At 37.7% G+C, this 23,501-nt stretch overlaps 1 protein-coding gene and 1 long non-coding RNA gene across 8 annotated transcripts in view; both read left to right on the forward strand.

Moving 5' to 3' along the window:
• bcor (BCL6 corepressor) overlaps window positions 1-23,501 on the forward strand; it is a 292,865-nt gene that overhangs the window by 22,726 nt on the left and 246,638 nt on the right. The window lies entirely within an intron of this gene.
• On the forward strand, window positions 10,256-22,367 carry LOC138738686 (uncharacterized). The gene is made up of 3 exons (XR_011341678.1): window positions 10,256-10,403; window positions 15,841-15,994; window positions 22,055-22,367. It is a non-coding gene; the product is annotated as an uncharacterized lncRNA (long non-coding RNA).

The raw sequence follows: 23,501 nt of genomic DNA on the forward strand, positions 1-23,501 counted from the left end.
GTCTAGTTCCTCTTGTGTATGAGAATTGGATGTCTGCTGTGAAATATTTGGGGAAAACTACATTGAGCTCAGGCCCAAAACATTAATTTTGGATTAAAACATTAATCACCTTTACCTCCTATGGGCGCTGCGAGGCCTGCTGAGTTCCTTCAGCATTTTTGTGTTTTTACTACTATCACAGCGTCTACAAACTTTCATGTTTTACAGGATGGGTTTTATTGCTGATTGGATTTTTAGTTAGCTGGTATCTTCCAGTTGATAAGAAGCTCTGAAGTGATGACATCAGTATTGACCTGGGACTGCCTTTCTGGTTGTTGTTGGCTTCTCCTGGGAGTTGAATTAGGCACTTTTATACAGCCTCTGAGAGGCAGAAAATATGCAAATTTTTCTGCTGCTCCAATGGCAGTGTAAGAATATCATGACGGACTTCATTTCCTAAGTTCCATCCCGACATTTTTTCCTCCAAGACCCCTACACTTTTTTTTAACAGAGCAGCTGCAGTCTAAATTGACCACAGGCAATCAGCAAAAATGGACTAATGAATATGCCTGATGGCCTTGCCCCTAGCCCTGCCTGTCCATCGTCCCTGCCTGCCCCCGTGCATCCATCAACCCCCCCCCCCCCCATTAGTGCATCACCCTTTGCCATGAAACTCATGACATGGTAACAGGGGATCAGTACTGCCGTGCCAGCTCGTGGCAAGAAGCAAACAGCAACGGCTCAATGCGAGAGCAATGGCTGTCTTCCTTACCCATAATTCCTGACACAGCTGGAACTGCTCTGCCAGGGATACACAGAACAATTCCAGCTGCGTGAGGGATTATGGGTAAGGAAGACAGCCATTGCTCCCGCATTGAGCCAGCTGCTGCTTGCTTCTCTCCCATTGGGTGCTGGGGACTGAGTCACCTTTATACTGAAGGTAAGAAAGGTCGGGGACAGGGGCGATGGGGATGACCTACCCCCACCTCAAACATCCAACCTCCAAAATCACCGCAACTCTGAAATCACTGCAACTGCAGTATAAATGCTCTGCCTGCATGAACAGGCACTCTGGAGGCAAGTATGCAAATTTATTATAGGAATTTATCATTATTTATGTGTAAAAATCATAATTATTATGTTCCCCAGGTCTCCTGCTTTCTTACCAAGTGTTCTTCATTCAGGATTGCTGTTATCACCACTTTCACTGTATTCTTTCAGGAGTTGATCAATTTCTCTGTTCAGCAAATGATGACATTTTTCTAAAGCCCAAAGGAAGAAAGTATTATCTGTGCATTTAATAAATGGAGTGAAGTGGTTGTTGTTTAGTGGAAGGGGAGAGATCTGGTTAGTTGTGATATGTCCATTTCTTTTGGTAGCCCAGTTGCACTTCCCATTTGTGGATGATTTTTTTTATTTGTAAGTTCAAGGCCTACGTGAGTGAGACATGTGAAATATGGGGAAAGAAGGCAGCATCATTGAAAGTAAGTGACATGAGTCACGGGGCTGCAGGAAAAAGGAGAATCACATGTTTTTCATTTTTTTTTAAGTTAGTGAATCAAGTTGGATAGAAATGGCTTATTTCGTCACCTGCCCTGCAAAAAGAGAAAAATGACAAGTTACATTTTCTTGATTGTCACAAATGACTGTTTTATTCCAAAAATATCTGTATGTCAACTAATTAGATGGTGCTGTGGTGTTGTCTATACAAACTATCTGTTAAAATGTTTGAGGCAAATGTAGCATCCTCAAGATAGACAATTTTAAAAAAAATTTTGTTACTCCATCCAGTATGAGTCATTGCTTCTGGAGAAAATAACTTGAAAGAAGTATTGAAGTTGGAAGCCAGTGATTGGTGATCAGTTTTAGTAACCCAAATAAAACTCCATTTTTTTGTAACTTCAAGAGTATGAGCAGTCATTGCAACCAAAGTTGCTCAAAATACTGCATGAGTGGTGATGTATTAACTCGTTAAAGGAATAACAAAAGGGAATACATTTGTGCATGTATTCATCTCAAAACTTTTTAGGTTGCCATGCATGTGACCATAGGCTGTGGATGTCATTTATCCTCTGTACCATGGTAGCTATCTGTCTGCAGGAGCATGTGCTCAAGTGGTCTATCTACTCATCATATTTACTCATCATATTTATTTGTCATTCAAACTATAAACCTTGCAATGTACAGTAAAAATGAGATGGCATTTTTTCTGGACCATGAAGCTCTTTATTTACATGGATAAATTACCTCAGAAACTTTTTATAAATAATGGATCATAATATAAATATCATGTTACATATGCTAGACCTGTGTTCCTGGAGTTCAGAAGCCTCACAGCTTGGGGAAAAAGCTGTCTAGTAATCTGGTCGTGAGGGCCCGAACGCTTCAGTTCCTCTTCCCAGATGGCAGGAGGGTGATCAGATTGCAGGAGGGGTGTGTGGAGTCCTTAACGCTGTTTATGGTTTTCTGCAAACAATAGCCATTATAAATGTCCATCAGGCAGGGAAAGAGACCCCAATAATCCCCTTAACAGACTTTACAATCCACTGCAGGGACTTGCCTTCTGAGATGGTACAGTTCCCTAACCAGGCAATGATGCAATCCCTGTAGAATGTAATGAGGGTGGAAGCTGAACTTTCCTCAACCTCTGCAGAAAGTAGAGACGTTGTTGGGCCTTTTTGGTAATGGATCTGGTGTTGGGGGACCAGGAGAGATCCTCCGCCAGGTGCACTCCAAGGAATTTGGTACTCTTGACGACCTCGATGGTGGAGCCATCGATGGTCATTGGAGAGTGGTCCCCTTCCTGAAGTTGACCACCATCTCCTTTGTTTTGTTGACATTCAGATGTAGGTTGTTGTCTCTGCACCAGTCTCTTATTGATTGCACCTCCTTTCTATAAACTGACTCATTGTTCTTGCTGATGAGCCCTACCACGGTCGTGTCATCAGCGAACTTGATGATGTGATTAGAACTATATCTCATTGCACAGTCATGGGTCAGCAGAGTAAACAGCAGTGGGGTGAGCATGCAGCCCTGGGGGTCACCTTGCTCAGTGTGATGATGTTGGACATGCTGTTCCCAAATGTTTCCAGATTTATTTTGTTGCAATATTAGGAACATTATGTGGGAAAGCCCAGTTTGAAGTACCCCAGAGAAAGAAATAGAATATAAAAGATTGAAGGCTCATCCCATGCCATTTACAAAGTGCAGTATATGTGTATTGGCTATTGTCATTTTGTAATTATTTTTATTGCCTTTCGGGTGTCAACCATAACATTTTTTTTGATGTCTCAGTCTGAGTGAAAATGGTCTTAATTTCCACTCCAGGGATTTGAGCACAAAGTCTTCATTGATATGGTAACACAACATTAGAGAGTATTTCATCATTGGAAGTGCAATCTCATGGCCAATATTTATTTCCTTACCAACACTTTAAAATAAAACTAGCGTCTTGCAAACTTGAGAGATGAGGACTCAATGGACCAGGTGGAGTGGTTCCCCAAGCAGACCATTCAAGTTGTCTGGCAGATTGTCTCATTGCCAGTGCTCATGAACACGAACGAGGACTTGGCAAGTGAGAGGAGCCCTTCCTGTATGATTATGATGGAGAGGAGATGGTGTCCACCTCTTTGCAGAATGCTAAGTATATGTGCAGAAGGATGAAAGCAAGGGTCCTTATCATAGTTTATCCCCAGCTTTAGCATGACAAGAGTCTGGAGTCTTCCTATTACTGGGCATTGAGGGGCTGAGACCAAACAACAGAAGTGACATGTGCTACGTGGTGGTAATGGTGTGAATAGAAATGAATATAATAATATACATTGATGGAAATGTATGGATACAAAACCAAAGGTTGGAAGAGATTTGGAATGGTTTTGCTTTTGTAAATAATTTATTGTAAACAAAGTCTATTTTTGATTGGAGAAAAAAACCCTTGCCATCTATTTACCTCTAAGTCACCTACAGGTAGTCAATTATTTCACCTCTCAAATATGCTTTGAGAGTATCCCATAGGAGGTATTTATCTGGAGTAGAGGTACTGTTGACCTCACAGAATATATCTATCTGCATTCTTATGAACCTACAAAATTCCGGCTTCTTAGCAGCAGCATATTAAGATTCCATCTGTATTCAATATCTTGCTTATCTGGCATTTCTACTGCTAATAACAGGGGTGAATGATCTGAGAGAAATGTCGCCATGTACTCATTATCCATGATCCTACCTTCTACATGTGCTGAAGCCAAGAAAAAGTCTATTCTAGAGTAAGAGTCATGTTGTTTTGCGCAGAAGGAATAATTCCACTCCCTTGGATGTTTCCGTCTCCACACTGCCGCCTTTATTTTAGTTTTTTTTTTGTTGACTTATCTAAGACAGGATCTAGACAAAAATTAAAATCTTCCCTCCATCAGGATGTTCTCTCTTCCCTCTGCCAATCTTAGGAAAATGTCCTGTGTGAACTTTTTGTCATCAAAGTTGGGGGTGTACAAATTTATTAAGGTCTAGGATTCTGAATATATCTGACAGTGCACCATTATAAATCTTCCTGTTCTGTCTGTAGTTACATTCTGCACTCTCACCAGAACATTCTTCCCTAAAAGAATTTCCACCCCCCCCCCCCACCCCTGCATTTCAGCTAAATGAGGAGGATATTACTTGGCTCACCCATCCCCTTTTTAGGTTTTGGTGTTCCCGCTCCATTAAATGTTTCTTGGAGAAAGGCCAGATCCGCTCCTATTTTTCCATGTGTGCCAGGACTTTGCTTCTTCATCGACCTGTTCAAACCGTTAAAGTTGAAACTAATGTACTTTATACTCTTAGCCATTGCCCCAGTGACTCCCAGACATGTGTTTTTCCCCCATACCTCCACTGTATCCATCATTCATCCAACCTTTTCCCTTCAGCTGTTCACTCCAACCTACCATGTCCATGACAAACCCTGGGAAAACAAAACAGAAACAAGGAACATGAACCCCAAAAGGACAAGTAGAAGAAAAAAGTTCAACAAAAAAGGAGAAAGGAAAACTAACAAAAATAGACAAAGTACCACATCAAATTCTGACCCCTTGCCAGTATGTATTCTCTATCTATATTTCTTTCCCTTTAATCCTCCCTCCTTCCCCCCCCCCAACCCGCTGTCTTTGCCCTCCGTGTCATCACCATCTCCCTTCTTGCCACAGGCTGTGCCTTTTGCACCCATCTACCTCCCACATCTCTCCTTCCTCCCCCCCACTCCCCCCCCCCCAGCCCTCCTGGACCATTTCCCTTTTTACAAATTCTCTCCCAGTAATGTGTTTATACAACAAACAGTTAAACCCACCATTGCTATTCTCATATATACCTATTACTTACAATATATTCTTACTTTCAACAAAACATTGGCATTACCCATTTGGCAGTGTGCACATATAATATCTCTTACAATCTGGCAACTGCTTTATAAACTCCTGGGCCTCTTTGGCCTCCAACGAGAACTTTCTCTCGCTCCCTGGCAATACGATTTTTGGAATTGCCTGATTTCTAAGAAAATTTTTGAATCCTTTCTGCTTGGCCATTCTTTTTATTGGCTCAAATTATTTTCTTTGTTTTAGGAGGGCCACGCTTTTATGTCCGGATAAAATAAAACCTTATTTCCCTCAGCTCCATCGCCCCCCCCCCCCCTACCTTGCTTTCACCCTGACAGGTTCTGGTGACACAGGAGTTTCACCAGCACTGAGCATGGCCTTTGACTGGGGCCTGGACATGGGAAGGGGGACCAATCAGCCTCCCTACTTCCACTGATTCCCCCGGTTTCTCTCTTCCAAACTGGCAGCCAGTGTTGAAAAAAACACTATGGGATCCCTCTCTTTTTTACCCACAATTTTTTAATGGTATTCCTCCAGCCATGGTCCTCCAAAGTGTCTATTCTCTGCCAGAGGCATTCCCACTCTGCCTCCCATGCGGTGACCTACCTTTCTAATTTACTTATTCTGTCTTTATTGTCTCCAGTCCTTTCTTCAACTTCAGACATCCTTCCTGTCAGTCCAATTAGGGCATTTTCCCACCTATCCATTTTATTGTATAATTTCCCTCCTTTGTCTTTGGCCAGTCTCCCCTCTCATTGGCCTTTAAAATGTCCTGTAGTGAGGGCTCCATGCCCCCTCCTCCTCTTGCTGATGCCATCCTGCTCCCCTCGTGGTTCTCACGTCTTCTCTGCAGTTTTCTCCCAAAGCTGCTTCCAGCCTCCTCGTCACTTCCAGCCTCATTGAGATTGTTGTTGTAATGTGGCACAGTCCCTTTCCCGAGGGACAATTCCGCAGGCCCCTTGCCTCCCCCCAATGATCGATCGGGGACTGTATCACCTTGCATTTCTGGGTCAGTTTCGCCTCCCACTTTCCTCCTGGGTGAGCTCCGACCATGCTCGGCGTCCCGCCTCCATCAACTGGACCTCTTGTGCTTCAGGCCTGGACTCTGCACCTCCATCTTGGGCTCCACAAGGCGGGCTGGATCGGGTGCCAACCATTACTCCAACCTTGCTGGCTGCCTTTGCCTGACTGGTGCTTTTCTTGCCCATTATTTCCAGGTAAGAATCTTTATTTGTTCATTTTTTTTATTTTTGATGTTTATTTTTCCTTTTTTAACTCTTTTTAAATCTCCTGATCCAGGAGCTTTAGGGGTCGCATCCTGCGACTCGGTCCTCATCACGTGTCCTTCAAGGACATATCCTTTTTCATGTTTTTCACTCACAGAGTTACAGAGCACACAGGAATAAAAAAAAATATAGTTATAAACTGCACAATGGATTCTTAGAAAATCACAAAATATTAAAAAGTGTTTTTAGATGAATGACAGTTGAAATGTTTATATACGCAGCTCCCACAACAATTTGTGGCAAAGAATTCCAAAGACTCAGAATTTTTTTGAGGAAAAAAGGATCCTTCATTCTTAAATAGGCATTCTCTCATCCTGACATTTTGTGCTCTGGTCTTGGACTCACCCATGAGAGAAAACAATCATCTTAACATTTACCCTGTCAAGTTCCTGAAGAATGTTTCAATAAGCTCACCCATATTTTAAACTGACACAGCAATAGCTACATATTTATGTCAACCTTTCTATATCTATTGCTATTTAGAAGTGTAAGAGTTTTAGTTTTCTAATACAAAAATTGGATAATCTTTAGACCTAAGTGTCTGCACTGATTATCTTGCATTTTCAAATTAAAGTTTTGGATTAACATAAGATTTTATGACTTTAGCTATGTGCTATTTTGATTTATTGGTTTAAAAGGTTTTGTTCTATTGCAAAGATTTAGATTTTGATGTCATGGTTGCAGTTCAAAGTGTGTATAAAAGGTAAGAAAAAATGAGGAAAAATGACTCAATCTTTCTAAGAGATGGGTTTTAACTTGGAAAGAGACTTGAGAGATTTTTAAGGAATAGAATTCCTGAACTTGTAGCCTAAATGTCTCCATGCACAAGCAACATTAGCACATTTAAGGGAGTGCACACTGGGATAGATGTAAGTGAACACTAAACAATAAGCCATCAGATCTGGATAATATCCAGAAAGAAACAGTCTTGAAAGGAGAACAAAGACTGAGTGCATTTATTTTTTTTATTTGTCATTATTGCACAATTATTGTGTGAGTTGAATTACCTGGATAAAATGCAAAACAGAGCTTTTTTTTTACTGTATCTCAGAAACATGACAATAAACCAATTCAACACAATGTTTTTTGAAGATATTTTGAGGCATTTGATTTTACCCTTGAGCATCTCAAAAATAGCAGATCTATTTATGTGCCTTTACGATATCCAGCTGCCTTTATTGGAGTCTGGTGTCCAGGACATAGTTCCAAAAGCATATATTTACCATTCAGAATTCATACTGTGAAAGTTAAGGTTGGAATAAGTTTAATATGGCTTCAGCATCAGAATTAAACAAAATAATAAAGCAAAATTTAATGCAGCATATATTTTAGTTATTGCATTATGTAATATTTTAGCCCAAATGAGAGAGAAAAGAACTTTTATGACAGCATGATTACCATTCCAAAATAGGTTTGGACAATGAAAACAAGTACATTTAAAGGCCTCATATATGAATGATGATATCGGAGGTTTCTGATCTTGCGTCACTGTTGTTCACATTGTCAAGCAGAATAATAAAATTCTTATCGACCAAACAGATCATAGGTTGCAAATGTAAATTAGTTTATTATATTCATAGATGAGGACTTTGGAATCTGACCTGGTCTATTGTAATTTGGAACAACCCCTCACTGCAAACAGAAGGACCTCCCTTTTGAGCTATATTGCATGTTCATACTTTCTCAAGTATTTGAATTCACTTGCTCTGCAACTTTCTATGAGGTGAGCCCATGAACATGGGTAATATATGGTGTGACATATATGGCAATGAGTGACAGCTGTGAATAAGTTTGACAAAGGCACCAAGGAATTCCTCAAAGACTTTCATATTTAACATTTCAGATTTACTGTTAGAGTATATACATGACATCACATACAACCCTGAGATTCCTTTTCCTGCAGGCATGGCAGAATTACCACTAATTGGTAGTGCAAAAATAAACTGTACAAAGTGTAAACAAATAAAGAACTGTAAACAGATAATGAATGTAAAAAAAACTGTGCAATACAGAGAGAACAAAAAGAAAATCAATAAAGTGCACGAGTAAGAGTCCTTAAATGAGTCTCTGATTGAATTTGTTGTTGAGGAGTCTGATGGTAGAGGGGTAGCAGCTGTTCCTGAACCTGGTGTTGTGAGTCTTGTGGCTCCTATACGTCTTTCCTGATAGCAGCAGTGAGAACAGAGCGTGTGCTGAGTGGTGTGGGTATTTGATGATTTCCTGATGGCAGCGTTCCCCATTGATGCACTCAATAGTAGGGTCAGAGTCGGTGCCAGAATGTGTGTTAGAAGGGAGCATTAGTGAGTTAGTGGGGGACATGGACCTACATGTCGATTGGGGGGGGGGGAAAAGCTGGCAGTGACAGACCTGTCAAGGGGAGTGGGGGGGTGGCATATGCCCATTGGACCTGGGTCACAAGGGTGGTCTTTTTATTGCGTCAAGTGTCACTAAACACTACTGACCATGCACGCTAGTGACATGAATGGGAGCGGGTGGAGAGTCACTAGCTTGGATCAACAGATGCTACTGATGCAGGAGGGAGTGGGGTGGGTCTGATTGTATGGAGGGCCACAGCACCTCATTTGGGGGCAATGTCCACGGATTCCCGCCTCTTGGCACCAACCCTGAGTGGGGGGGGTTTTGCCTGTGATGTCTTGGGCTATGTCCACTATCTTTTGGAGGGCTTTACAATGAGGGGTATTGGTATTCCCATACCAGACCGTGATGCAGCTGGTTAGCACACTTTCCACTGCACCTCAGTAGAAACTCTTGAGGAAGTAGAGGCACTGCTGTGCTTTCTTCATGATGCCATTGGTGTGTTGGATCCAGGAAAGATCCTCTGAGATGGTGACTCCCAAGAACTTAAATCTGCTCACCCTCTCCACTTCTGATCCCCCAATGATCACTAGATCTGGCTTTCCTTTCCTGAAGTCAACAATCAGCTCCTTAGTTTTGGTGACATTGAGTGTAAGGTTGTTGATGCACCACTCAGGCAAGTTTTCAATCTCCATCCTGTACGCTGACTCATTCTCTTCCTTTATACAACCCACTACCGTGGTATCATCACTACCTGTAGCCTCTGGCCAGGTCATCAGGAGAACCATCATGAGTAGGAGTGAGTATACCTGAAGAGTGTGCTGAACCAGGCAGCAAAGGAATGGAACTCCACCCTCTGTGTATCTCAAAGGAATGTTTTAATCCCTGCACCATTTATGGAAACAACATCAACTTAATCTCTTTCTCTTGCACTAATTGCAAGATTAATCATCACATTAAAGAAATAGAAAATGCTGGAAAAACTCAACCGGTAAAGGAACAAATTATGTTTAATGTATCTGATAGGATTAAATAATGGAGCAGTTGAGAAAGTTTAATGTATCACTAATGTGTAGTTTGTGAAATATTGGGTGATCTAACTTTACACAAATGGGAGAAGATTAAAAAGATGTCAGTTAAAATGGCCTTTTCTCACACAAATAATGAGCCATTTAAAATTGGAGAATTTGATATTGAGGCATACAGGTGTCAACATGAGGTGAGGTGTTTCTCCTCAAGCTTGTGTTTGTCCCCTTTGTGACAGTGCAACCAAACAAAAAGGTCAGATAGGAAGGTCATAGTGGGATGTTGAATTAACATAACGGACAATAAAACCTCAGGGTAACCCTCACCCCTGTGGGCTAAGCACATGTGCTCTGTAAGGTGATTGCCCAATCTGCATTTTGTTTGCTCAATGTAAAGGAGGCCACATTGTGAACACCAACTGCAGTACACTTGATGGGAAGCAATTATTAAGGTATTTTTTTCAAATGCCTCAATGAGAAAGTTCAGAGGCAAAAAGATGCATGTTATTAAGCAAGTAATTATTCCGGCTTCTTCCCTTTTGATGCCTTCATATTCTTGTCATTCTTCTCGTTCTTAAAACCACAGCCTCTGTAACATTCTGTTGTTTGTCCAAGTTATGCATCCCTGTTAAATTCTAGCAACCACTTTGTCCTGAATAAATTGTTTTATTTTCTGTTGCCTCACCAGAAAAATTAGGTCATTTTAATTTTATAGCATTCCTTAATTCAATCATTAGATGCAGAGTTACATAGAACAAGTAACACTAAGATAAACCATTTAACTGAAAAGTTCTATGCTAGTGTTTATCCAGCACATGGATTTGCTCCCTCCCCCTTCATATAACCCAATCAGCTATATTTCTTTTCCCGTCTCCATCATATGGTCATTGAGCTTCCACTTAAATGCATCCATATAATTCTTAAATTTTCCAATGTACATTGTAATCATTCTTTGCATAACTTCCATTGAAATTATTATTGGATTTTCTTACTGGATTTTATTACAACTTATTGGATCTTTGGCTGCAATTGTAAACATGCCATATTGAGTACTGCAGTTAAGGAGGATATCAGTACTGGTATAAGTGTATGAACTGCTATCTGAAATTTCCTGCTGACTCCACCAAAGTAAGTAGATCACTTTATTTAGCAAACATGGATAATTACCAATGTCTGAAGTCACATTTCTTGGGTCCTGGCTGGATTAAATCATTAAATGTTGTGGTTTTGGGCATAAAACCATAGAAAATTACAGCACAGAAAACAGGTAATTCAGGCCTTCTAGTCTGTGCTGAAGCATCATTGACTTGCAGTCATTCCATAACCCTCCAGACCACACCCATCCATGGATCTTTCCAATTTATTCTTAAAACTGTGAGTCTGCATTTACCACGTCAGATGGCACCTCATTCCAAACTCCCACCACTCTCTGAGTGGAGAAGTTCCCCCCTAAACCTTTCACCCTAAAGCCATGTCCTCTTGTATTTATCTCTCCCAATCTAAGTGGAAAGAGCCTACTTGCATTTACTCTGTCTAATCCCCTCATAATCTTGTAAACCTCTATCAAATCACTCCTCAGTCTTCTACGCTCTAAGGAATAAAGTCCCAACCTGTTTAATCTTTCCCTGTAACTTAACTCCTGAAGAACCAGCAACATCCTAGTAAATCTCTGCACTCTTTTGATCTTACAGATATCTTTCCTTTAGTTTGATAACCAGAACTATACACAATACTCCAAATTTGCCCTCACCAATATCTAATAGAACTTAACATCCTAATTCCTGTATTTAATACTTTGATTTATGAAGGCTAAGATGGCAAAAGCTTTCTTTTATAACTCTGTCTACATGTGTCATCACTCTTAGGGAATTTCATATCTATATATTCCCAGATCCCTTTTTTCCTCCACACGCCTCAGTTCCCTACCATTTATTATGTATGTCCTACCTTGGTTAGTCCTTCCAAAATGCAATATCTCACACTTGTCTGCATTAAACTCTATCTGTCATTTCTGGCCCATTTTTCCATTTGGTCCAGATTTCTCTGCAAGCTTGGAAAGCCTTCCTCACTGTCCACAATGCCTCTAATCTTAGTGTCATCAGTAAACTTTCTGATCCAATTTCCCACATTATCACCCAGATCATTGATATAAACAACAAACAACAATGATCCAAACACTGATTCCCTGAGTCACACCACTAATCACAGACCTCCATTATGAGAAGCAATCATCCACTATCACTCTCTTTCAGCTAATTTTGAATCCATTTTACAACTTCTCCATGGTTACCTAGTCTCTGAACTTCTGAACTAACCTCCCATGTTGGACCTTGTCAAAGGGGTTACTAACGTCCATATAGAAACACAAAATGCTGGAGAAGTTCAGCAGGTCAAATAGTGTCTTTTATGTAGCAAAGACATATAAAGGACACTGTTTGACCTACTGAACTTTTCCAACATTTTGTGTTTTTACTTCAACCACAGTGTCTACAGAATTTTGTGATCTACTACCGAAGTCCATGTAGACAACATCGACATTCTTTCTATCATCTATTTTCTTGGTAACCTCTTCAAAAAAACCCTAAGATTAGTTAAACACAACTAACATGCACAAAGCCATGCTGACTATCCTTAATCAGCCCTTGGCTGTCCAAATATTTATATATCATATCCCTCAGAACATCCTCCAATAATTTACCCACTATTGACGTCAGCCTGTAATTTTCTGGTTTACTATTGGAGCCATTTTTTAAACAACAAAACAACATGAGCTACCCTCCAATCCTACAGCATCTCACCATAGCTAAGCACATTTTAAATATTTCTGCCAGGGCCCCTATAATTTCTACACTTGTCTCCCTCAAGGTCTGAGGGAATATCATGTCAGGTCCAGGGAATTTATCTACCTTTATTCATTGTAAGGCAGCAAGCACCTCCTCCTCTTTAATCTCCATATGTGCCATGCCACTACTATTTGTTTCCCTTCCCTCCTTATAGACCATGCCAGTTTCCTGTGTAAATACTGATGCAAAAAAAAACTGTTTAAGATCTTCCCCCATCCCTTGAGGCTCCACACACGGATGGCCACTCTGATCTTCTAGGGGACCAATTTTGTCCTTTACTATCCTTTTTAACATACTTGTAGAAACCCTTCGGGATTACCTCCACATTATTTGCCAAAGCAACCTCATGTCTTCTTTTTGCCTTCCTGATTTCCTTCTTAACTATTTTCTTACATTCTCTATACTCTTCTAGTACCTCATTTGCTCCTTGTTGCATATACCTGCTATACACTCTCTTTACCAAATTGCTAATATCCCTTGAAATCAAGGTTCCCTATGTCTGTTATCTTCCTTTTTCTTGTACTCATCCCCCCCCCCACCCCACCCATCCCTGCTTCTTGAAATGGATGCATTCTATTTGCTTTCTTACATGAACACAAAGTTTGTGTTTTTTGTCGGAGGAGATGAAGATATCTCTAATCATACATTTTAAACTCTTATCTTCCTACCTAAATGTATAACCTCATATTTCCCTTAATTTAATTTGTGCCAAACTAGATAATATTGAATTTTCTTTTGTACTCCATTTAATATCTTGCTGATTCAGTTAAACCTCTCTACATCCCTTTACAGACTCCTTGTGATTTTCTACCTGTCTTTGTATCATTGGCAATTTTGAATAAACTACATTCAAAGCCTTGATTTAAGTTTTTAAGATAAATTATAAGTAGCTAAGGTCCCAGCACAGATCCTTGAGGCAGTCAATGCCATCTTGAAAGTTACATATCCATGTTCCTAATTTCCATTCTGTTAACTAACCCTCTCATTATCCTCAACTATGTTAGCCTTCATCATGCACGGTAACTTTTTATTGGTTCTGCAGCAAAGCATTTCTAATAAAGAAATAATCAAATTAAGACAAAGTTTTGTGTGCATGGCTCAATCCATCACACAGCAGTCCCAACCTACCATTCGGATGGCAATGAATAAATATCTGACTAGTAAGTTCCAAAATAAACAAATTGTGCCACAGCCAATATGTGCAGAAAATTTGCCCACAAGCAAGATTTAGTCCACCCTCATCACATTAAAGAAATTACATTTGAACAGTCACACTTTTTAAGAGATATCTTTCATAAATCAATTTTAAACCATGACTAAATTTACTAAACAATTAAAAAGAGTAAAGAGTTAATAGTAAAATGAAGAGATGGGATCCAGTCAAATAGCTTAAAGCACATTAAAAAAATATTTTCCATCAATGCCATTACATAAATTAATATAAAAAAAAAGAGAAATGGCACATTGAGAGGGTAAAATGATAATAAATGTTGTATTTATACAACAAATTTAGCACACAGGAATTTAAAATTCAAAAGAAAATCATTAAATAGACCAGTTGCATTATTTGTAGTGTTTGAAACCTCCCAAACAACATTTTTTCCTTTAAATGCATAAGGCTTTAAGGACTTTCTATAATTTTCTGTTTACTGGATAAAAAGATGCATTGGGATAACTCACTACAAGACCTGGATTGTAACAGTATTCCTCTATATTACAGTGACAGCAGAACTGTCACTGTAATTCATTTACTTCTTTTGGTAGTTAGGCTTTGCAAAAGGATATGTGGCTTTGAAATTAGAGAAGTGAACTGTAGCACTGTTAGGATTTTTTGTATAAGAATAACAAATTGAAGGAAGCAGGTACAATTCAATGCATATAACTTTTGTTTAAAAAAAATTCTAATTATCCACAAAAACATTAATTGAATCATGAACCATACCACCTGGAGTGCGTAAAGAGAGCACACAAAATTGCATTTCATTAATTATTAATATGAAGAAGGTATATATTATGTTTTAAAATTAAGAAGATGCAAGATCCATTTCAAAATACATCCCAGCTCCAAAGTCAAGTTCTGCCAATGGGAAAATACTTGACAACATTTGAATGCAGTACCAGTTATAACTGCAGATGGCAATATTACGTGTGGTTCCTATTTTAGAGCTTTAGCATATTCACACCAGAAAAATCTAGTAATCCAACTGGTTCTTTCCAATTTATTATTTGGCTAAAAATACTTTTCTTATTCGTTCCTGAGATAAAAGTTAATGTCATCCCAAACTTCCTTCAGTTTTATATCATTGTCAGCAACAAAATCTCAAGTTCTCTTCTTTGACTAGGCAACTTCAAAACAGTCTATTGATGATTGTTTCACAAGAAAGTAAGGGGGTGTGCATTGGAAAAGGGAGAGAAAAGATAGAAATGAGGTTGGGAAAGATAAATTGCATTTGATAAAGTTGAAGGTATTTTTTTAACAGAGTGAGGCAAAGAGAAAATATAAGAAAGCCCAAGATAGGTCTAAGTGCATGTACATAAACAAGAGAAGTGTTTTGACGAAGGTTGGTGAGATGCAGACATAATTTACTATGTGAAATCATAATGTTGTGGCAATCACACATTTGTATTAAAAAAAAGTTAGGTTCTGAACAAATGTGCTGGAGAAAATTAGCAGGTCATCCATAGGAAGTAAAGAGTGACTGATGTTTTATGCCTGGGCCATTCATCAGGAATAAACACTATTATTCATGCTCCTATCTCACTAATGTGATTATGATTACCATTTAACACCAACCAGGTTGTTCTTTGCAATTGAGTTCAATTTTGTAATGGCTAGTGTGACAGAAGTATGTTATTAGTAATCTTTAAGTTATAAAGTACATTATTTTTAGTAAAGTTATTTTGTGGGTTTGGAATCGGGAAAAACACACACAGAGAACACCATTTTGAGAGACAATGTGTTTCCCATGTCCAGTTGTAAACAAGCTTTATCATTGTTCAATTGAAAACTATAAACAGCAATAAAAGACTTATGATTGTTCCATAGAAATACTGAAGACAATGACGTTTACTCAGACACAGCCATTCTGCTTGTTGGTCAGAGCAGACAGCCCAGAAACATTTTCTTGTTAACTATTGGAAGAGATGAACTTTAAACAAAACCAGTGGTGATGTCATGTGATTAAAGGGACTTGAAGAAGGCATCTTTAAGGGGGGAGTCACGTGATGGAGTAGTGGCCGGACGGTGAACTCCAGCCCTCTCCAGAAAAGTCGGGAAAAACGAGAGAAAATACAAAGGCACAGAAATACAAGTTAAAGAAAAGTGAATATAAAGGTGGAAAGAAGATGGAGACAAAAGGAGAAAAATCAAAATCAACGGAAAGAAGAGAGGAAGAGAAGACAACGGAGGAAAAAGGTGAAGGCCTTACCTGTCCGAAGAGGCCCGCTGTGGAGAGAAGACCCCATTACCTCAGGTCGGTAGAAAGAGAACTACAACAATGGCTCACAGAGCCGAGTAAAAGTGCGCAACCGCGCATGCGCGACTCCTCGCGCATGCGCGATGCGCATACAAAAAAACACACCGACGGGAGGGGGGACCAGCTGGGGAGTCGATCTCCACAGCCGGCAACGACAGCTGCAGAACACCTGCAGCAAGAAGACACCACAGAAGACAATGGAAACAAGAAAGAAGAGGAGGAAAGGGCAGCAAAGAAACAACAGATGGTCAACCTAGAGGAAGAAGAAGAGGAAGAGGAAGAGTACAGGGAAATAGAAGAAGAAAAGATAGGCAAGGTAAAGGAGGTACTTGCTCTTGTTAGAGGATACATGGAGTCATTTAAAGAATGGCAAACACAGGAATTCAATGATTTAAGAAGAAGAATAAACAACACAGAAAAGAAAATAAATAAAATGGATATGACCTTAACAGAAATGGGGAAAAAAATGGACAAGATGGAAGAACGGGCAATAGCAGCAGAAATGGAGGTAGAAGACTTAAAAAAGAAATTGGAGGAATCTAATAAAAAAACTAAAGAGACACAAGAATTACTAGCCCAAAAAATAGATATAATGGAAAATTATAACAGAAGAAATAACATAAAGATAGTGGGCCTTAAGGAAGATGTAGAAGGCAAGAATATGAGGGAGTTTATAAAAGAATGGATCCCTAAGGCCCTAGGATGTCCAGAACTACAGCAAGAAATGGAAATAGAAAGGGCACATAGAGCATTGGCCCCTAAACCACAACCACAACAAAAACCAAGATCTATTGTAGTAAAATTCCTAAGATATACTACAAGAGAAAAGGTGCTGGAGAAGACAATGGAAAAAGTAAGAGAGGGCAACAAACCACTGGAGTATAAAGGGCAAAAAATCTTCATTTATCCAGATATAAGCTTTGAACTCCTAAAGAAGAGAAAAGAGTTCAATGCAGCAAAAGCGATTTTATGGAAGAAAGGATATAAATTTACACTGAAGCATCCTGCGGTATTGAAAATATTTATTCCAGGACAACAAAACAGACTATTCTCGGATCCAGAAGAAGCACGAAAATTTGCAGAACAATTACAAAAATAGACTGAGGGATGAAGACGGGTAATGAGAGCAAAAATTATCACGATTGATATGTATGTGGGTAAAGACAAAAATAGACTGAGGGATGAAGACGGGTAAGGAGGGTAAAAATGACCACGATTGATATGTATGCGGGTAAAGAGGTATAAGAGTGAATAGAGACAACGGGCATATGTGAAAGTATCTGTAATTAGAGGAAAACATAGAAAGTATAGACAAGAATTAATAAGGGAAGGTAATGGAATAGAGAGAATAAGGAGGGAACTAAAAGAGTGACCTTTGTGACATATAAAAAACGAAATCTTTTCTGGGGGGGGCTGGGTGGGGGGAAAAGAGCGGTCACTGCAAAATCAGTTGACGCTTGCGAGTGGATTCGCAAATCCAAATGGAGAGGGGAGATGTGGTTGTCCGACAAGGGATAAAGGGCAACTCAGGAGGGGAAGGGGAGATTGGGGATAAAGAAGATAGAAATAGGAGAATAAGGAAAATGTTGGATGTTGTAGGAATGTTGTCTGGTAAAGAGTTGAAAATAAGAAAACAGAAATGGAAAAGGAGGAAAGGTAATGATGGAAAAACGGAAAGAGAAGATAAACAAAATATAAAATGGCTACGCTGAACTATATGACTCTAAATATTAATGGAATACATAACCAAATTAAAAGGAAGAAACTACTAAATTTACTGAAAAAGGAAAAAATAGATATAGCATTTGTCCAAGAAACACATTTAACTGAATTGGAGCACAAGAAATTAAAGAGAGATTGGGTAGGACATGTAACAGCAGCATCGTATAATTCAAAAGCAAGAGGAGTGGCTATATTAATTAGCAAAAATGTGCCATTTAAAATAGAAGAGGAAATAATAGATCCAGCAGGGAGATATGTTATGATAAAATGTCAGATATATTCAGAGCTTTGGAATCTACTTAATATATATTCACCTAACGAAGAAGATCAAAAGTTTATGCAAGATATCTTTTTGAAGGTAGCTAATACGCAAGGGAACATACTAATAGGAGGGGATTTCAATCTGAATTTGGATCCAAATATGGATAAAACGGGGAAAAAAATTAACAGGAAGAACAAAGTAACCAAATTTATAATTAAATCAATGCAAGAAATGAAACTTGTGGACATATGGAGGAAACAAAACCCAAAAGAAAAGGAATACTCATACTACTCGACTAGACATAAAACATACTCAAGGATAGACCTATTCCTGTTATCAGCCCACATACAAGGGAGAGTTAGGAAAACGGAATATAAAGCTAGACTATTATCGGACCACTCACCCCTGTTATTGGCAATAGAGCTAGAAGACATCCCTCCAAGAATGTATAGATGGAGATTAAACCCCATGCTACTTAAAAGACAGGATTTTAGAGAATTTATTGAAAAACAATTAAAAATGTACTTTGAAGTAAATACGGAATCAGTGGAAGATAAGTTTATACTATGGGACGCAATGAAAGCATTCATTAGAGGGCAAATAATAAGTTATGCAACCAAGATGAAGAAGGACTATAATCAGGAAACAGAGCAGTTGGAAAGGGAAATAATAAACATAGAAAAAAAATTAGCAATAAAGGAAGATACAACCAAAAGAAGAGAATTGGCGGATAAAAAAATAAAATATGAAACATTACAAACATATAAGGTGGAGAAGAATATAATGAAGACAAAACAGAAATATTATGAACTAGGGGAAAAAACACACAAAATCCTAGCATGGCAGCTTAAGACAGAGCAAACTAAGAAAACGGTATTGGCAACAAGGAAAAAAGACAAACAAATTACATATAATCCAAAAGAAATTAAGGAAAACTTCAGAGAATTCTATGAACAATTATACCGAACCGAAAACGAAGGGAAAGAAGGGAAAATAGATGAATTTTTGACTAAAATTGAACTACCAAAACTACAAATAGAGGAACAAAATAAATTAACAGAACCATTTGGAACAGTAGAAATACAAGAGATAATAAAAAATTTACCAAATAATAAGACACCAGGAGAGGATGGACTCCCAATAGAATTCTACAAAACATTTAAAGACCTAATAATACCGCCCCTCCTGGATGTAATCAACCAGATTGATGAGACACAAAACTTACCAGATTCATGTAAAACAGCAATAATTACAGTGATACTAAAACAAGGGAAAGATCCACTCTCACCAGCGTCATATAGACCAATATCTCTGCTAAACACAGATTATAAGATAATAGCTAAACTATTAGCGAACAGATTAGCAGAACAGGTACCGAAAATGGTAAATTTAGACCAAACTGGATTTATCAAAAAAAGACGCACAACAGACAATATTTGTAAATTTATTAACTTAATTCATGCAGTAGAAGGAAATAAAGCACCTGCAGTAGCAGTTGCTTTAGACGCAGAGAAGGCCTTCGACAGAGTAGAATGGAATTACTTGTTCAAAGTATTGCAAAAATTCAGTTTACCGGAGAAGTATATTAATTGGATTAAAGCATTATATAAGGGACCGTTAGCGAAAGTGACAGTAAATGGACATGTATCAAAGCAATTTAACTTAAGCAGGTCAACGCGGCAGGGATGCCCACTATCACCATTATTGTTTGCGCTAGCTATAGAACCACTAGCAGAATCGATAAGAAGAGATAATAATATAAAAGGAATAAAAATAAAAGACAGGGAATATAAAATCAGTCTGTTTGCGGATGATGTGATAGTGTACTTAACAGAACCAGAACTATCAATAAAAGAACTATATAAGAAATTGAAGGAATATGGAGAAGTGTCGGGATACAAGATAAACGTAAATAAAAGTGAAGCAATGCCTATGAATAACGCGGATTTCTCAAAATTTAAGGAGGAATCCCCATTCAGATGGCAAACGCAGGCAATAAGATACCTAGGTGTGCAAATAAACAAAAATCTAGGCCAATTATATAAACTCAATTACAATCCACTAATGAAAAAACTACAGGACGATTTAGAGCATTGGAAAGAGCTACCACTAACACTGATAGGAAGGATAAACTGTATTAAAATGAACATTTTTCCAAGGATACTATACTTATTTCAGGCATTGCCAATACAACTGACAGAAAAATTCTTCAAAGAGTTAAAGAAAATAATAAGGAGATTTTTATGGAGAGGGGGGAAACCGAGGATAGCACTAGACAAATTAACAGAATGGTATAAACAAGGAGGCTTACAATTGCCAAACTTCAAAAATTATTATAGAGCCGCACAATTAAGGTACCTATCAGATTTTTATCAAACAAGGGAAAAACCAGACTGGACGAGACTAGAATTAGATAAAATAGGGGAAAAGATACCTGAACACATATTATATAAATGGGACGAAAAATTGGTACAACATAGAACTTCTCCAGTATTACACCATCTCCTCAATATATGGAAGAAGATACATGTAGAAAGAAATAAAATAAATTACCAAATACCAAAACTAATATTGACGCAAAATAAGCTACTCCCTTTTACAATAGACAACCTTGCCTTTAGAAAATGGGAAAAAAAAGGGATTAAAAGAATAGAAAATTGTTTTTCAGGAAGTAGATTCTTATCCTTTGAACAAATGAGAGATAAGTACAATATAACGGGAGATACAGCGCTGGCATATTACCAACTGAGATCCTACTTGAAAGATAAATTAGGAAGCAACTTGAGTTTACCAGAGGGAAGTAACCTTGAATATGTGATTACAGATACAATGTTAATCAAAAGATTTATAAAAAATATGTATATTAAACTGCAAGAAAAGGAAAATGAGGAAACAAATGGTAAAACTAAACAAAAATGGGAACAAGATTTAAATATAAAGATAAAAAAGGAAACATGGGAGAAGTTATGCTCTGGAACGATGAGAAATACAATAAATACGAGGCTGCGTATGATACAATATAATTGGTTACACAGACTATACATTACACCGCAAAAGTTAAATAAATGGGACCCAACAGTATCTGATAGATGTTTTCGATGTAAAAAAGAAAGGGGAACAACAATTCATGCAATCTGGACATGTGAGAGAGTAGAAAAATTTTGGGATGATCTCAATCAGATATTAAATAAAATAACAGAAAACAATATACCAAAGAATCCAGAGATCTTTCTCCTAAGTAACATAAAAAATAAAGAATTTGGAATTGACTTGGAGGATGCACAAAAAAGATTTGTTAAGATAGCCCTAGCTGTAGCAAAAAAATGTATTATGTCAACCTGGAAATTGGAAGATAATTTGAAAATACAACAATGGTATATAGAAATGAATAAATGTATTCCATTAGAAAAAATAACATATAGTTTAAGAAATAATATTGAAATATTCGAACAAGTATGGGAGCCTTACATTAAATACAATAGCGAAAACCTACCGGGAACAAACATTACCTAAGTTGATGGAAGGAGAAGAGAAGAAAAAAATGGACTCAGTAGAATTTCTGGTGTATTTTTGTTGAATGACAACATTGTCTAACTGAATTAATGCAACCTAGATTGTATAACTAAAATGGATGAGAGGGGGGAGGGATGGGGGGGTGGCTTGGGAGGAGGGAGGGGGGAGGGAGAAAAAGTCACTGTAAATGTGTGGAAAAGAAAAAGTGTATATCATGGCTATTGTGATTTATGGTGTGAAAAATAAAAAATTTAAAAAAAAAAAAAAAAAAAAAAAAAAAAAAGAAGGCATCTTTAATATTGAACCATGCATCATCTGAAGTCAGAGAGATGCACTAACCTTCAACAAGAGAGGTACTGTTGTGCATTCTCCCTTTGACAGGGAAGAGACACAGAATCAACGCTTTAGAAAAAGAAGGCTACTCGAAAACTTGATCAAGAGAGAGCAGTACCACTGTAATCAATTTTTTTTTTTAATTTTACTTATCATTTGCATCAATACAAAAAAATTCAATAATACAATAATTTTTGTAAGTCATACAAAATGATACAATATTTTTTAAATTTTTCTCCTCAACCCCCTCCCTTCCAAAAGAAAGAAATAAAGAAAAAGAACTCTTACATATATAATATTATTATTATCTTATATAATATTCAATGATTAATTTTTATAGTTTCTAATTGAGAGGGGTGGATAAGATGGAAAAAATGGATTGAATTTTATTCATAAAATCCATATATGTTTTCCAAATTTTATAAATTTCAATTCAATTTCTTAAATTATAAGTACATTTTTCTAAAGGTATACAGTTTTGCATTTCAATATGCCATCTGTCTAATTGTACCACACTCTCAGTTTTCCACATTACTGCTATACATTTCTTTGCAGTTGCTATTGCTATATTTAAAAATTTTTCTTGAAATTTATCCAATTTCAGTTTTGTATCTTTTTCATATATATTCCCAAGTAAAAATATTTTTGTATCTTTATCTTCATAATTTGTCCTAGCAATACATTCAAATCATTCCACTGCTGTAATCATTTTTAATGGTTACTTCACTTAACCCTTGTCTGGGTTTGTGAAATCATCGTGAGAAATACAAGTTCTGAAATCTCCATGCAGGAGAGGGGAATTAGGGTAAAAAAAATCGTTCATATGAAAAAATATTTGTCTGAAAGCAAATCTACAAGAATTCGTGAGTTTGAGAACTTTTGAACAGCAGTTTAAAGATTTTAAGTTTCAACTCAAAAGATTTCAAAGACTAATCTTAAAATAATCTCTTCAGAATTGTGCCTGAACTGTGACGGTTTGGGATTTGTCACACACACATATGTACATTTGCACACAGTGGGGTTAAGTTTAGAGCTAAGTAAGATTTTATATTAATTAATAGTTACTAATTAAAAAAATTATTGTTTTGAAACTACCATTGTCTTGGTGAATTTCTATTGCTGGTGATCTATGTTGTAACACTAGCACAAGCTGAATTTAGCTACACAATCAGCTCTTAAAAGTTGAACTGCTTTATGCTGGATTTCAAGCTCCTTGAGCATTGTTTGAACTGCAACTATCCAGAGAATTGAACAAATAATTCAACACACACCAAAGTAGAGCTTTGTGTTCAGTGAAAACACTTTTGGGAGCAAGGATTAAGTTGGCTGTTGCTGAATTCTCAAATTTCTTACAACTGCATAAATTTTATTGCTGCTCGAGTTAAATTTTGGTCAATCTCT

The sequence above is a fragment of the Narcine bancroftii genome, chromosome 7, assembly GCF_036971445.1.
Source record: "Narcine bancroftii isolate sNarBan1 chromosome 7, sNarBan1.hap1, whole genome shotgun sequence".
Taxonomy (NCBI): Eukaryota; Metazoa; Chordata; class Chondrichthyes; order Torpediniformes; family Narcinidae; genus Narcine; species Narcine bancroftii.